This window comes from Chrysemys picta, chromosome 6 (assembly GCF_011386835.1).
Source record: "Chrysemys picta bellii isolate R12L10 chromosome 6, ASM1138683v2, whole genome shotgun sequence".
Taxonomy (NCBI): Eukaryota; Metazoa; Chordata; order Testudines; family Emydidae; genus Chrysemys; species Chrysemys picta.
This window is the reverse complement of record NC_088796.1, coordinates 125,727,045-125,740,338: the sequence shown is the minus strand read 5'-3', so window position 1 is coordinate 125,740,338 and position 13,294 is coordinate 125,727,045. Positions and strand designations below refer to the sequence as shown.

The 13,294-nt window shown below is 50.4% G+C and overlaps 1 long non-coding RNA gene across 1 annotated transcript; it reads left to right on the top strand.

Annotated features, from left to right (window-relative positions):
- The first annotated feature begins 2,316 nt into the window (after positions 1-2,316).
- Positions 2,317-12,672, top strand: LOC135972508 (uncharacterized). Its single transcript, XR_010588972.1, has 4 exons — positions 2,317-2,426; positions 11,773-11,852; positions 12,275-12,380; positions 12,589-12,672. It is a non-coding gene; the product is annotated as an uncharacterized LOC135972508 (long non-coding RNA).
- The last annotated feature ends 622 nt before the right edge of the window (positions 12,673-13,294 follow it).

Here is a 13,294-nt window from a genome sequence, read left to right as displayed (position 1 = left end):
ACTGGGCTGCTCTCAGCTGTAGAAGCCATTGGAATGAGCCAGGTCAGAATGAGCCAGGCCTTCAGAGCCTTCTGCCACCAATCGCCCCAGCAGTCACTGATCCACACCAAACCACGTCCTTCCAGTCAGGCAGTTTCATATGCACACGTCAAACCCTTGGTTTGCCACTCAGACACCACGGTGATGGGCACAGTAAGGACCGAGAGACGCTAAACAGGCAGACAGACAAGGAAATAGTGGCCCTGCCTACAGGTGTGTGTGTGGTGCAAACGGATGTACACCAGTTGCTGGCTGAAGGCACAACCTTAATTCCTGCATCTCCTGTCTGTCAGCTATCCTTCGCTTGGCAGCTTGAACTCCGATTTCTAACACAGCATTTTGCTCTGGCCTATTGTGGTTCTCATGTCCGGGGGCGCCTTGGCCCCTGGTATCAGGAGCGGTGCTAAGGAGGCTGCTTTTCAAAGGTCCTTAAGTAGGGTTGTCAACTTTCTACTTGCACAAAACCAAACGCCCTTGACCCAACCCCTTTCATGCCCTTCCCCAAGGCCCCACCCCCACTCACTCCAGCCCAGCCCACCTCCCTCAGTCGCTCGCTCTCACACCCTCACTCACTTTCACTGGGCTGGGGCTGGGGGTTGGAGTGCAGGGAGGGGTGAGGGCTCCGGTGGGGATGTGGGCTCTGGGATTGGGCTGGAGATTAGGGGTTTGGGGTGCCAGAGGGGGATCCGGGCTGGGGCAGAGGGTTGGGGTGCGGACTCTAGGAGGCAGTTTGGGTGCGGGAGGGGGCTCAGGGCTGGGGTAGGGGATTGGAGTGCGGGTGGGGGTGTGGGGTCTGGGGGGGATTAGGGTACAGGAGGGGGTTCCGACCTGGGGCAGGGGGTTGGGGTGCCGGGTGTGAGGTCTGGGAGGGAATTTGGGTGTGGGAGGGGGTTCCGACCTGGGGCAGGGTTTCTGGGTGCGAGCTCCGGCCAGGCGGCGCTTACCTCAGCCGGCTCCTGGTCAATGGCACACCGGTACTAATGCAGGCTCCTGACCCCTGGTCTCCCTCCGCTGGCAGGCTCTGAGCAAGGCCTGCCCAGAGAACATGGATGACGAGCTCTCGATCCTGCTGACAGCACACCCCAGCACAGACAAACTCCAGCACATCTTGGAGGTGAGCAGAATGGGGAGGTTTTACCTTAGCCCTGGGGACTCCTAGAAAGAAGAGACTGGAAAATCCATGTTTCTATTGGATCCTTCCGACTATGCATTTGTGATATAAACTCACTGGGTGACCTTGGGGTAACTCACTTCCCCCTTACAGCATCAGTCTTCTCCACTATCAAATCTACACTGGGGAAGAAGGACAGAAGCCCCGGCAATCACCTTCACCTCTGGGTGTCTGGTCCTGGGAGCCGAAACCAACTGGACTATGTGCCCCATCTCCTAAACTGCCCTGTCTTTCCCTCCTAGGGCCTTGTCCTTAGTGCTCAGCCTGGCCCCTTCCCAGCTTGTCCCTGACCTTTAAAGGACTCTCCAAGCCCCTCCCATGCCTGCTTCCCTTGGGGTCTCTCTCCTGGCTGAGCACAGGCTGCCCTTCTATCTCTCAGCAGGCCTGGGTCCTAGTCACAGGCTGCGTCTTGTCACGTGACCCCCACACTTATTCCCTTCACCCTGGGGAGCTGCATCACCTGGGCCAGGTGCAGTTGAGCTCCAACCCCTTTCCTGGCCATCTCAACCAGGGACAGGTTGAAACTGGTAACCTGTGGGTAACAGTAACTGGTTGCTCGCAAAGGTGCTGAAGACACAATGGAAGAGGAAATCCTTTGGCCTGGATTGAAATTATTCCGACTGAAAGTGAATGAGAGAAAATAGGTCCAGAGTTCTCTTCCTAGCAGCAGAAAATGTAGCGATTGATAGAGGTTCAGGTCAGAAAGGACCATTATGTGCATCTAGTCGCCCCTCCCGTATAACTCAGGGCCTAGAATGTGACCAAGTGGTTCCTTCAGCCAACCATAGCATGGGACTGAGCCAGAACACGTCTTTTGGAACGACATCCACATGCAGGAGAGCCAGCTGGCTACCAGAAAATCTCTCTTCTGCAGTGACGTGGGGTTAAGGGACACGGGAGAAAAGACATGGAGGCTGTGACTAAACTTAGAGCAGCAAGGCCAGGAAAACCAGGGTTAGGTCCCAGGCCTGGCTATCAGATCTGCTGTTTTCTATTCCTGGCTTTGGGACCATGAGCGAGTCTCTGCACCGCTGGGTGCCTCGGTTTCCCCAGCTATCAAATGCAGCTAATCAAGGTTTTGTTTGTTCTCCCCATTTTACAGGGTGGGAAACCGAGACACAGTTGGGACCTGTCTACACTACAGGTCTGTCGTGCGTTTGTAATCTGCTGACCCCCACATGTTGTTCAGAGCCTATGGACAACACAGCTCCTAAAGGTACGTTTGTTCTGTGCTTTCCCCCTATGTACCAGCAGGGCTGGACAGCATTTCTCACTGTGCTGTGGGGAGCAGGTCCTGGGTACTAAGGGTCTGAAGAAGCTCTCAAGGACTAATTTTTAAAAATAATTGTTATCAATGAATTGGGAGAAAACATACAATCACTGCGGATAAGATTGGGGGGTGACAAAATACAGGCAGAGTGGTAATTACTGATGGGGAGAGGGCAGTGATACAGAGCGATCTGGCTCATTCAGCCAGCTGGACCCATTCAAAGAAAACAAGTTTGAGCAGAGCCCAATGCAAGGTCCTATGCGTGGCAACAAGGCACGCCGGCCACACCTCCAGAATGGGGACGTGTATCCAGGAAAGCAGTGACTCTGAAATGGATTTAGGGGCCAGAGTGGAAAAGCCACTCAACATGAGCTCCCAGTGTGATGCTGTGGTGAACAGGGCTAAAGCCATCATTAGACGTAGGAGCAGAGCCGTGAGTAGGATAGGGAGGTGACACAGCAGCAGTGAGACTGCTATTGGAATACTGCCTCCAGTGTTGGTGTCCACCTTTGAAAAAGATGGTCCTAGAAATTGGAGCTGGGCAGCAAAGAGCCACCAAATGTTCTGAGGGCTGGAGAAAAATGCCTTCTGGTAAGCTATTGAAAGAGCTCAACCTGTTTAGCTCATCAAAAGAAGATTGAAAGGTGACTTCACTGAAGTGTTGAAGTGCCTTAATGGAGAGAAAATATTGGGTATTAAAGGGCTCTTTAATCGAGCAGAGAAAGGCAGAACAAGACCCAATGGCTGGAAGGTGAAAAGAGACAAATTCCTATGACAAATAAGGCACAAATATTCAACAGCGAGGATGATTGACCACAGGAAGAAGCTACCATGGAAAGTGGTGGATTCTCCATCTCTTGATGTCATTAATAAAGACTAGATGCCTTTCCGGAATGTGTTTGCCCCAAAAGTAGCTATTGTGGTAGACAGGAGGCCTGTGATATGCAGGGGGTCAGATTAGATGCTCTAACTGTCTCTTCTGCCCATAAAGTCTACTCATTTCTGAGAAATCGAGTGTAGCATTGGGAGCAGCTTGTGATGTTTTACTGTCTAGCTGGCTTGCTTCCTAGAATGAACACTCATTGAGCGGGGTGATCCACAGGGAGTAGCTCAAACCTTCAAAGTGTCTGCCCTGTGGCAGGACATTAGCACTGCAGGGGAGGGGTGGGTGTGGCAGTGACATCACAAAGGCCTTTTGCAGGACCTCAGCCTATTGGCCAAAGGTGTAGGGGAGGTGGTGACCTCACAGAGGGATGCTGACATCAGCCAGGCAGGACAGGGGCTCAGGGCCAGGGAAACCTCAGAGACCCCTGTGGCTTTGCTTCAGCAAGTCTCCTTCTCGAGATCTCTCTTTGAGGTCTGAGAGTGTATTAGGGGTCACGTACGTGAGCACCAGGAGGAACCTCTTTTGAGTTTTCTCCTTTCTTTTTCCTGATTTCACTAGAAAACTGACGTCCCTGTTTAGAAGGTAAGAGCCTCCGAGAGGTTTGGAACCTGTTCAATCTGATGCATCTGGTGCCATCTGAATTTTAGGCATGGAAAACACTAGCTTAAGGTGGCCAAATTTTATTCCCCACCTGGGATTTTGTCCCTTAGAATCTCTGGGGACATTAAGGTTTGTCCTTTTTCTTTTACGTTTTCCTCCATCCCTCCCTCCTTTCTCTTCATCTCTTACTTCTTTTGTCTGTTCCCCTGTTCTCCTCCCACCACTAGGAGGGGTGTGTGTGTGTCGTGGGGGTTGCTCTACAACTCCCATTGTGGGAGGTCCACCGAAAAATGTGGGGCTGAAATAGTGCTCAGACAGTGATCCCCAGCTGTGACCTGGGCCATCCTTTGGGCTCTCTGTTGAGAACCCTCATCCTCCCGCCCCTCGGTCTCTATCCTGATTGGCAGAGCAGGGGGTTATTGACAGGGAGGAGACTCAGGTCCCTGTTGTTTTCTTTTAAGGCCAAGTAAATAGTCATAACCAGTCATATGTTTGACAAATTTTGCTGCTTCTCTGCAGTTCATTATTTTCTCTACCATTCCAGTTCTCCTAAAATACTTGCTGAATAATTACTATGAACCCTTGCTGGTCTGGAACTCACTTGAGAGCACTTTATTCAGGTCTTTCAATGTCTGAAATTCAAGATCCGATGGTTAGTTTGAAAATCAGGGCTCTTGGGTCCTATTCCCAACTCTGCCACGGACTGGCTGTGTGACCTAAGACAAGTCAATTCTCCTTTCTCAGCCTTAGCTTCTCCCTCTTTCAAGTAGGGATAACAATCCGCTCCTACCTACCTCCCGACAGGTGGAGGATGGGGATCTATTGGAGAGCGTCACTAGGAGCAGTGCATAAGATGAGGTGTCCTATCACGTTTACTCAGATCAGATTAGGACATAATAGAATGGCTGAAATAGTCTATTTTATTTGTATTTAATTATGTTGCAATTGTTAAGAGCAGCAACTACTTAGCTCAGACTGAAACATCTTATCTAATTTTTGAGATCTAAGTGTCTCCTCTTTGTGTGCGACGAGACAAACACGTACTCCTGTTCTTTTTGTGACACAGAAGATGCTTTTGTTTTGCAACAAAATATTTTTGCAAAGAATTTTCATGCCACTTGATATGATTTCAAGAAAGAAACTGGTTTAGTTTGAATGGGATTTTCGGACAGAAACGGTTTCAATGAAATTTCCCCACCATCTCGATTCCTGGGCTCTATCCCTGTCTTTGGGGGGTTTGCTGTCTGTTAGAACAGGAGTCTGATTTGGATAGGGATAGAGACCTCTTCAATGTTTTTAATGAAGTAAATACTAATGGGAATTGTGTGATCATGGGAGACTTTAACTTCCCAGATATAGACTGGAGGACAAGTGCTAGTAATATAATAGGGCTCAGATTTTCCTAGATGTGATAACTGATGGATTCCTTCACCAAGTAGTTGAAGAACAAACAAGAGGGGATGCCATTTTAGATTTGGTGTTGGTAGTGAGGATCTCTTAGAAGAAATGGTTGTAGGGGATCGCCTTGGTTTGAGCGATCATGAGCTAATTCAGTTTAAACTAAATGGAAGGGTAAACAAAAATAGATCTGTGACTAGGGTTTTTGATTTCAAAAGGGCTAACTTTAAAAAATTAAGGAAATTAGATAGGGAAGTGGATTGGACTGAAGGACTTGTGGATCTAAAGGCGGAGAAGGCCTGGAATTACTTCAAGTCAAAGTTGCAGAAACTATCAGAAGCCTGCATCCCAAGAAAGGGGGGAAAATTCATAGGCAGGAGTTGTAGACCAAGTTGGATGAGCAAGCATTTCAGAGAGATGATTAAGAAAAAGCAGAAAGCCTACAAGGAGTGGAAGATGGGAGTGATCAGCAAGAAAAGCTACCTTATTGAGGTCAGAACATGTAGGGATAAAGTGAGAAAGGCCGAAAGCCATGTAGAGTTGGACCTTGCAAAGGGAATTCAAACCAATAGTAAAAGGTTTTATAGCCATATAAATCAGAAGAAAATAAAGAAAGAAGTGGGACCACTAAACACTGAGGATGGAGTGGAGGTTAAGGATAATCTAGGCATGGCCCAATGTCTAAACAAATACTTTGCCTCAGTCTTTCAGAGGCTAATGAGGAGCTTAGGGATAATGGTAGGATGACAAATGGGAATGAGGATATGGAGGTAGATATTACTACATCTGAGTTAGAAGTCAAACTCGAACAGCTTAATGGGACTAAATCGGGGGGCCCAGATAATCTTCATCCAAGAATATTAAAAGAACTAGCACATGACATTGCAAAACCATTAGCAAGATTTTTTAATGAATCTGTAAACTCAGGGGTTGTACCGTATGACTGGAGAATTGCTAACATAGTTCCTAGCTTTAAGAAAGGGAAAAAACGTGATCCGGGTAACTACAGGCCTGTTAGTTTGACATCTGTAGTATGCAAGGTCTCAGAAAATGTTTTGAAGGAGAAAGTAGTTAAGGACATTGAGGTCAATGGTAATTGGGACAAAATACAACATGGCTTTACAAAAGGTAGATCGTGCCAAACCAACCTGATCTCCTTCTTTGAGAAGGTAACAGATTTTTTAGACAAAGGAAACGCAGTGGATCTAATTTACCTCGATTTCAGTAAGGCATTTGATACGGTTCCACATGGGGAATTATTAGCTAAATTGGAAAAGATGAGGATCAATATGAAAATTGAAAGGTGGATAAGGAACTGGTTAAAGGGGAGACTACAACGGGTCGTACTGAAAGGTGAACTGTCAGGCTGGAGGGAGGTTACTAGTGGAGTTCTTATATTATGGGAACAAGTAAATAACTTTTCCTTATTCACTTTCTCCACATCACTCATGATTTCATAGACCTCTATCGTATCCCCCCATAGTCTCTTCTTTTCCAAGCTGAAAAGTCCTAGCCTCTTTAATCTCTCCTCATATGGGACCCCTTCCAAACCTCTAATCATTTTAATTGCCCTTCTCTGAACCTTTTCTAATGCCAGTATATCTTTTTTGAGATGAGGAGACCACATCTGTACACAGTATTCAAGATGTGGGTGTACCATGGATTTATATAAGGGCAATAAGATATTCTCCGTCTCATTCTCTATCCCTTTTTAAATGATTCCTAACATCCTGTTTGCTTTTTTGACTGCCGCTGCACACTGCGTGGAAGTCTTCAGAGAACTATCCACGATGACTCCAAGATCTTTTTCCTGATTCGTTGTAGCTAAATTAGCCCCCATCATATTGTATGTATAGTTGGGGTTATTTTTCCCAATGTGCATTACTTTACGTTGTCCACATTAAATTTCATTTGCCATTTTGTTGCCCAATCACTTAGTTTTGTGAGAGCTTTTTGAAGTTCTTCACAGTCTGCTTTGGTCTTAACTATCTTGAGCACTTTAGTATCATCTGCAAACTTTGCCACCTCACTTTTTACCCCTTTCTCCAGATCATTTATGAATAAGTTGAATAGCATTGGTCCTAGGACTGACCCTTGGGGAACACCACTAGTTACCCCTCTCCATTCTGAGAATTTACCATTTATTCCTTCCCTTTGTTCCCTTTCTTTTAACCAGTTCTCAATTCATGAAAGGATCTTCCCTCTTATCCCATGACAACTTAATTTACATAAGACCCTTTGGTGAGGGACCTTGTCAAATGCTTTCTGGAAATCTAAGTACACTATGTCCACTGGATCCCCCTTGTCCACATGTTTGTTGACCCCTTCAAAGAACTCTAATAGATTAGTAAGACACGATTTCCCTTTACCTAAACTATGTTGACTTTTGCCCAACAATTTATGTTCTTCTATGTGTCTGACAATTTTATTCTTTACAATTGTTTCAACTAATTTGCCCGGTACTGACATTAGACTTACTGGTCCGTAATTGCCGGGATCACCAATAGTGCCCTTTTTAAATATTGGCGTTACATTAGCTATCTTCCAGTCATGGATACAGAAGCTGATTTAAAGGACAAGTTACAAACCATAATTAGTAGTTCCGCAATTTCACATCTGAGTTCTTTCAGAACTCTTGGGTGAATGCCATCTGGTCCCAGTGACTTATCAGTTAATTCCAAAACCTCCTCTAGTAACACCGCAATCTGTGACAATTCATGAGATTTGTCACCTACAAATACTGGCTGAGGTTTGGGAATGGCTGGAAGGTGAAAAGAGACAAATTCCTATGACAAATAAGGCACAAATATTCAACAGCGAGGATGATTGACCACAGGAAGAAGCTACCAAGGAAAGTGGTGGATTCTCCATCTCTTGATGTTATTTAATAAAGACTAGATGCCTTTCTGGAATGTGTTTACCCCAACAGTAGCTATTGTGGTAGACAGGAGGCCTGTGATATGCAGGGGGTCAGATTAGATGCTCTAACTGTCTCTTCTGCCCATAAAGTCTACTCATTTCTGAGAAACCGAGTGTAGTATTGGGAGCAGCTTGTGATGTTTTACTGTCTAGCCGGCTTGCTTCCTAGAATGAACACTCACTGAGTGGGGTGATCCACAGAGAGTAGCTCAAACCTCCAAAGTGTCTGCCCTGTGGCAGAACATTAGCACTGCAGTGGAGGGGTGGGTGTGGCAGTGACATCACAAAGGCCTTTTGCAGGACATCAGCCTATTGGTCAAAGGTGCTGGGGAGGTGGTGACCTCACAGAAAGATGCTGACATCAGCCAGGCAGGACAGGGGCTCAGGGCCAGGGAAACCTCAGAGTTCCCTGTAGCTTTGCTTCAGCAAGTCTCCTTCTCGAAGTCTCTCTTTGAGGACTGAGAGAGTATTTAGGTTCATGTATGTGACCACCAGGAGGAACCTCTTTTGAGTTTTCTCTTTTGTTTTTCCTGATTTTACTAGAAAACAGACGTCCCTGTTTAGAAGGTAAGAGCCTCCGAGAGGTTTGGAACCTGTTCAGTCTTATGCATCTGGCGCCAGCTGAATTCTAGGCATGGAAAACACTAGCTTAAGGTGGTCGAAGTTTATTCCCCACCTGGGATTTTGTCCCTTAGAATCACTGGGGACATTAGGGTTTGTCCTTTTTGTTTTACCTTTTCCTCCATCCCTCCCTCCTTTCTCTTCATCTCTTACATCTTCTGTCCTTTCCTCTGTTCCCCTCCCACCACCAGGAGGACTGTGTGTGTGTGGCGTGGGGGGTGCTCTGCAATGGGAACAGGGACAATTCTCCAACTTTGGGCAGTCGAGAGCCTGGGTGAGATAAGGGGCGTTAAAGCCCTTTGTGAAGGAGAAAGGGGAGTTTCACGGTGTTGAGCACCAAGGAATTCTAAACTTTGCTAAAACATCTAGTCTGCAGAAACCAGAAATGGTCGGGCCCACATTGTAACCATTGTCTTTTTTAAAGCCCATTGAGGGATGTGAGTCCCACCTTTTTAGGTATCTGGGGTGCTGGGAGGAGAGAAGAGGTGCCTGTCTCCATTTTATGGCCTCAACAAACTAAATGCTGTGCCCCAGTTCTCGTCAGAGATCCCTGAAAAAGAACGTCTTCCCATCCATTAACATACCTGGAAAGATACTGGAACTCCTTATTAAACAATCAGTTTGTCAGCACCTACAGGACAATTTGGTTCTTAGGACTAGTGAGCATGGACTTGTCAAGAACAAATCATTCCAAACCAATCCTAGCTCCTTCTTTGGCAGGGTTACGGGCCTAGTGGAGGTGGGTAAACAGTAGATGTGATCCATCTTGATGTTAATAAGGACATTCTCACAAACAAACTAGGGAGATGTGGTCTAGATGCAATTAGTATAATATGTGTGCACAGATGGTTGCAAGCCCGTACTCCAACAGCCCAGAACCAAACAGCAGGAAGCAGATCATGCAATGAACTCCTGCCAGTGCGTGTAGATTGCATTACATGCACCCCTGTGCGGGAGGAGGAGCTGCTCTGGCTGGGGCAGGGATGGGGAGGGACCAAACAGGCTGGTTAGTCAGAGGCTGCCTTGACCCCAGACTCACGCCCGCTCCCCGCTTGGTTCCAGGATGGCCAGGCTCCTGAGGATGTTCAGGAAGAAGGCTCTGCAGGTGGCCCCAGAGCCTGAGGGAAGCAGCTGCCATCTTCCCCAGGAGCACAGCGGCTCCTCCGTCCCCACTGGCGGGGAAGGAGCTCCCGGCCAGGCCAGGAGGTGGAAGTGCCCAGCCTTCTGGCGGAGAAAACCCGCTCCCAGCACAGGCGCCGAGGTGGGAGAGGCCAGGTCGAAATGGAGCTGGGCCAGGCTGCGGCTGGGCAGGCAGGACCCAGCGCAGGAGGGGAGCCGGGCAGGGTGACTCTGGGGCATGTTGTGTGGGCAGCAGCGGCCCCAGGAGCCCAGCCCTGATTCCCAGCAGGAGGCATCGCCCTGCCCGGTCACTGAGGACCTTCCAGCCTCCCCAGGGCAGGAGGTGGAGGATCCCTGTCCCACCACCAGCAGCTCGGCCCGCTCCCCATGGGACAGCAGCAGTGCCTGGGACTCGGGCAGCAGCGAGGCCGATGGGCGCCGCTGCTTTGTTCTAGGTGAGGAGTCAGGCTGGGCTCAGAGAGAGGTGAGGGTGGGGCTGTGAACACCCTGGGCCCAGGCCCTCGATCAGTGCTATGGGGGCGGGTCACCAGCTCAGGGGTCTGGCTTGAGCCACATGAACCCCACTAACACTAGATGCTGCCACTTTGGTCCTTGGTGCTCCAGTTGGGGGGAGGCACCTCCCAGGGAGTCCAGGACAGCGTGGGGGGGTCTCTTTGCTATGGACTCCTGAAGGAGTTGGGGGCTGAAGGCATCACTGAGAGGGGGGAGTGTGGGGCCCGATCTGCCCTGGGTCCCGGAGGTGGGAAGGGGACACATTGCCCCATCGTGCCCCTGTCCTTCCCCCAAGTGGCAGCAGGCGTCACCCTGTCCCCTTCTCTCCCTGGTGCAGGGACCGCCAGGGACTCAGGGAACGAGGAGGAGGAATGGGTGGACGTGGCCACAGAGGAGGCTGCTCTCAATAACAGCTGAGAGCAGTTCCAAGGCAGAGAAAAGGTACAAACGTACCCCAGCTGTGCTGGAACCGAGACTGTCCTGCCCCTTCCCAGCACCTGACCCCCTGCAGAGGGTCTTGTCCCTGATGATCCACCAGCCCTAATGGGGACCTTTCTCCTCCATGATCTGGGACCCCAGAGGTGGGGGTGTCTGTCACACACCAGCTGGGTCTCCTCCCCCCACAGGCACTGTCCCAGTTCCTGACCCTGCTTGTGGTGGAGTGGTGGGTGATTTGGACAATGGGCGGGTCCCCACTATCCCCCATTCAGGCCTGAGTCCTGCAGCTGCTGTGTGGGGGCAGGGAGGTCCCTGGCTAACTGGCTCTCTCTCCCCTAACCCCACTCCTGGTGGGTGCAGGAGGAGGCCCAGCAGCTTGTGTTCCTGCACACCATCCACCCCACGTCTCGCTGCACAGCAGAGAGGGCAGGACACACTGGAGCCGCACTGCTGCAAGGCGGCTGTGGCGGAGAGGATTGTGGTGAGCGAGACATGGTGCCCAGCAGCTGGAGGAAAGACAGAGACATGGGAGGGGCAGGGGTCTCCCCAGGCCAATGGATGGGGGATTGTTGTTGCTGGAGGGGCAGCAGAGGGCAGGGATTGCTGGGGCTGAAGACTGGGGAGAAGAGACGGGAGAAACTCGGAGAGTGGTCACTATTGGGCAGGAATCGGAGGAGCGGGGGGCAGGTGGGGGGATCCTGCTGGCTGTGTGGGGCCCTGGCTGTGTAATCTCCTCACTGAGAAGTGTCAGTGAGGCCCGAATCTCACACGCTCCTTTGTCTCCGTTGGGTCTCACAGGAGCTCATTGAGGAGCTGCCTGATAACTCTCCACCCGGCGCCGTCCTCGCTAACTCCCTGATTGCTGTGGGCAACCTCAGGTACCGAGACCCTCCGGCCCGGTTCCCCTAACCCCAGTGCTGCTCAGGCCCAGGGCTGGGAGTCACTGCCCCTCCCACTCCCAGGTCACCGCCCAAGGGTGGCTCCTCTGGCAGAGGTGGGGGGAAGGGTCACTCTCTCCTGGCTGGGCTGTTCTTTTCACTCCAGTAACATTGCAACGACTTTGGGGAGAGGCTCACACCCAGGATCAGATACAGGAGGGGCAGCAGGGTCCAGGGAACAGGTGCTATTCCTGCCCTGCCACTGTCTGTCTGAGAAACCTTGGCCTTGTCATTCCCTGGCTCGGTGCCTCAGTTTCCATTCTCGCCAGCCTGTGCCTATTTCCCTGCAGTTTCACTTGCGTGTTGGTTCCAGTCCCATCCCCGCACTGCACAGTCTAATGCCGGCTCCTCTCTCTTGCCAGCACCATGACACCTGCCCTGGAGCCAGAGCTGGAGACCCACCTCCTCCGAGCTGCCCTGCATGCCGTCTTCACCCTGGGCATGGAGAAGGACACCACCCAAGTGCAGGTAGATCAGCTAAAGTCATGGATTGAAGAGCCAACTGTCATCCTGCCATGAATCCTGGCTAATTGCCTGCAGTGGGATGTGAATGAGAGAGGCCAGGATATGTGTTTGGGGGTCTCACCAGTGCTTCCCAGAGACCCCACTTCCCATCCTGTGGCAGGTGTAGCCCCAGTTTCCCTAACTCTGACCCATGGCTCTCCCTTGCTTTCAGGATCTGCCTAGGGTCTTGCCAGACCTCCTGGACGCCATGCTGGGGAACCTGCTGGCAGAGTCCCCAGACACCGACAGGCTCCAGTACATCTTGGAGGTGAGCCCGATGAGAGGGGTGGGGGCAATTTTACCTTCACTCTTAGATCCATTTTCCAGTCTGTCTTCCTAGCTGAGCCCCCAGTGGGCATCCTTGGTCAGGGCAGTCAGTGCAATGCAGTGTCAGGCCCTTCCTCCTTAAAGGACAGAGGAAGGAGCTGGGACTTCAAGCCAGAGCTCTGCCTGGTTGTGTTGAGCACTAACCACAGGGACCCTGGCTGGCTTGGGGAGTGAGAGTCTGAACCCCTCCTGGGAGATCCAGAAGAGGGTCCTCAGAGAAGAGTCACAGGCTCCTTCCTAGAGAAACAGGAGGGCCCCAGAGAATCAGCCCTTCTCTCCGACGGGCCCTGAGATTTCTGAGGGGATTGTTCAGGAATCAGGAGTGCAGGGAGGATGGGACAAGCCCCGACACTGAACATTGTTCCAGTCTAGAGAGACAATGACAAGTTGTGACCTGCAGGATTCAAGAATCGTCCTCCGGGCAACAATCCCCTTCCAAATCTCTGCAATCAATGAATCAGATATTCCACCCTGCGCACAATGTCTCAGCCCCCTGGGGATGGGTGTGTGTCTGTGTCTCATTTCCACAATAGGTGCACCTGCCCATTGAT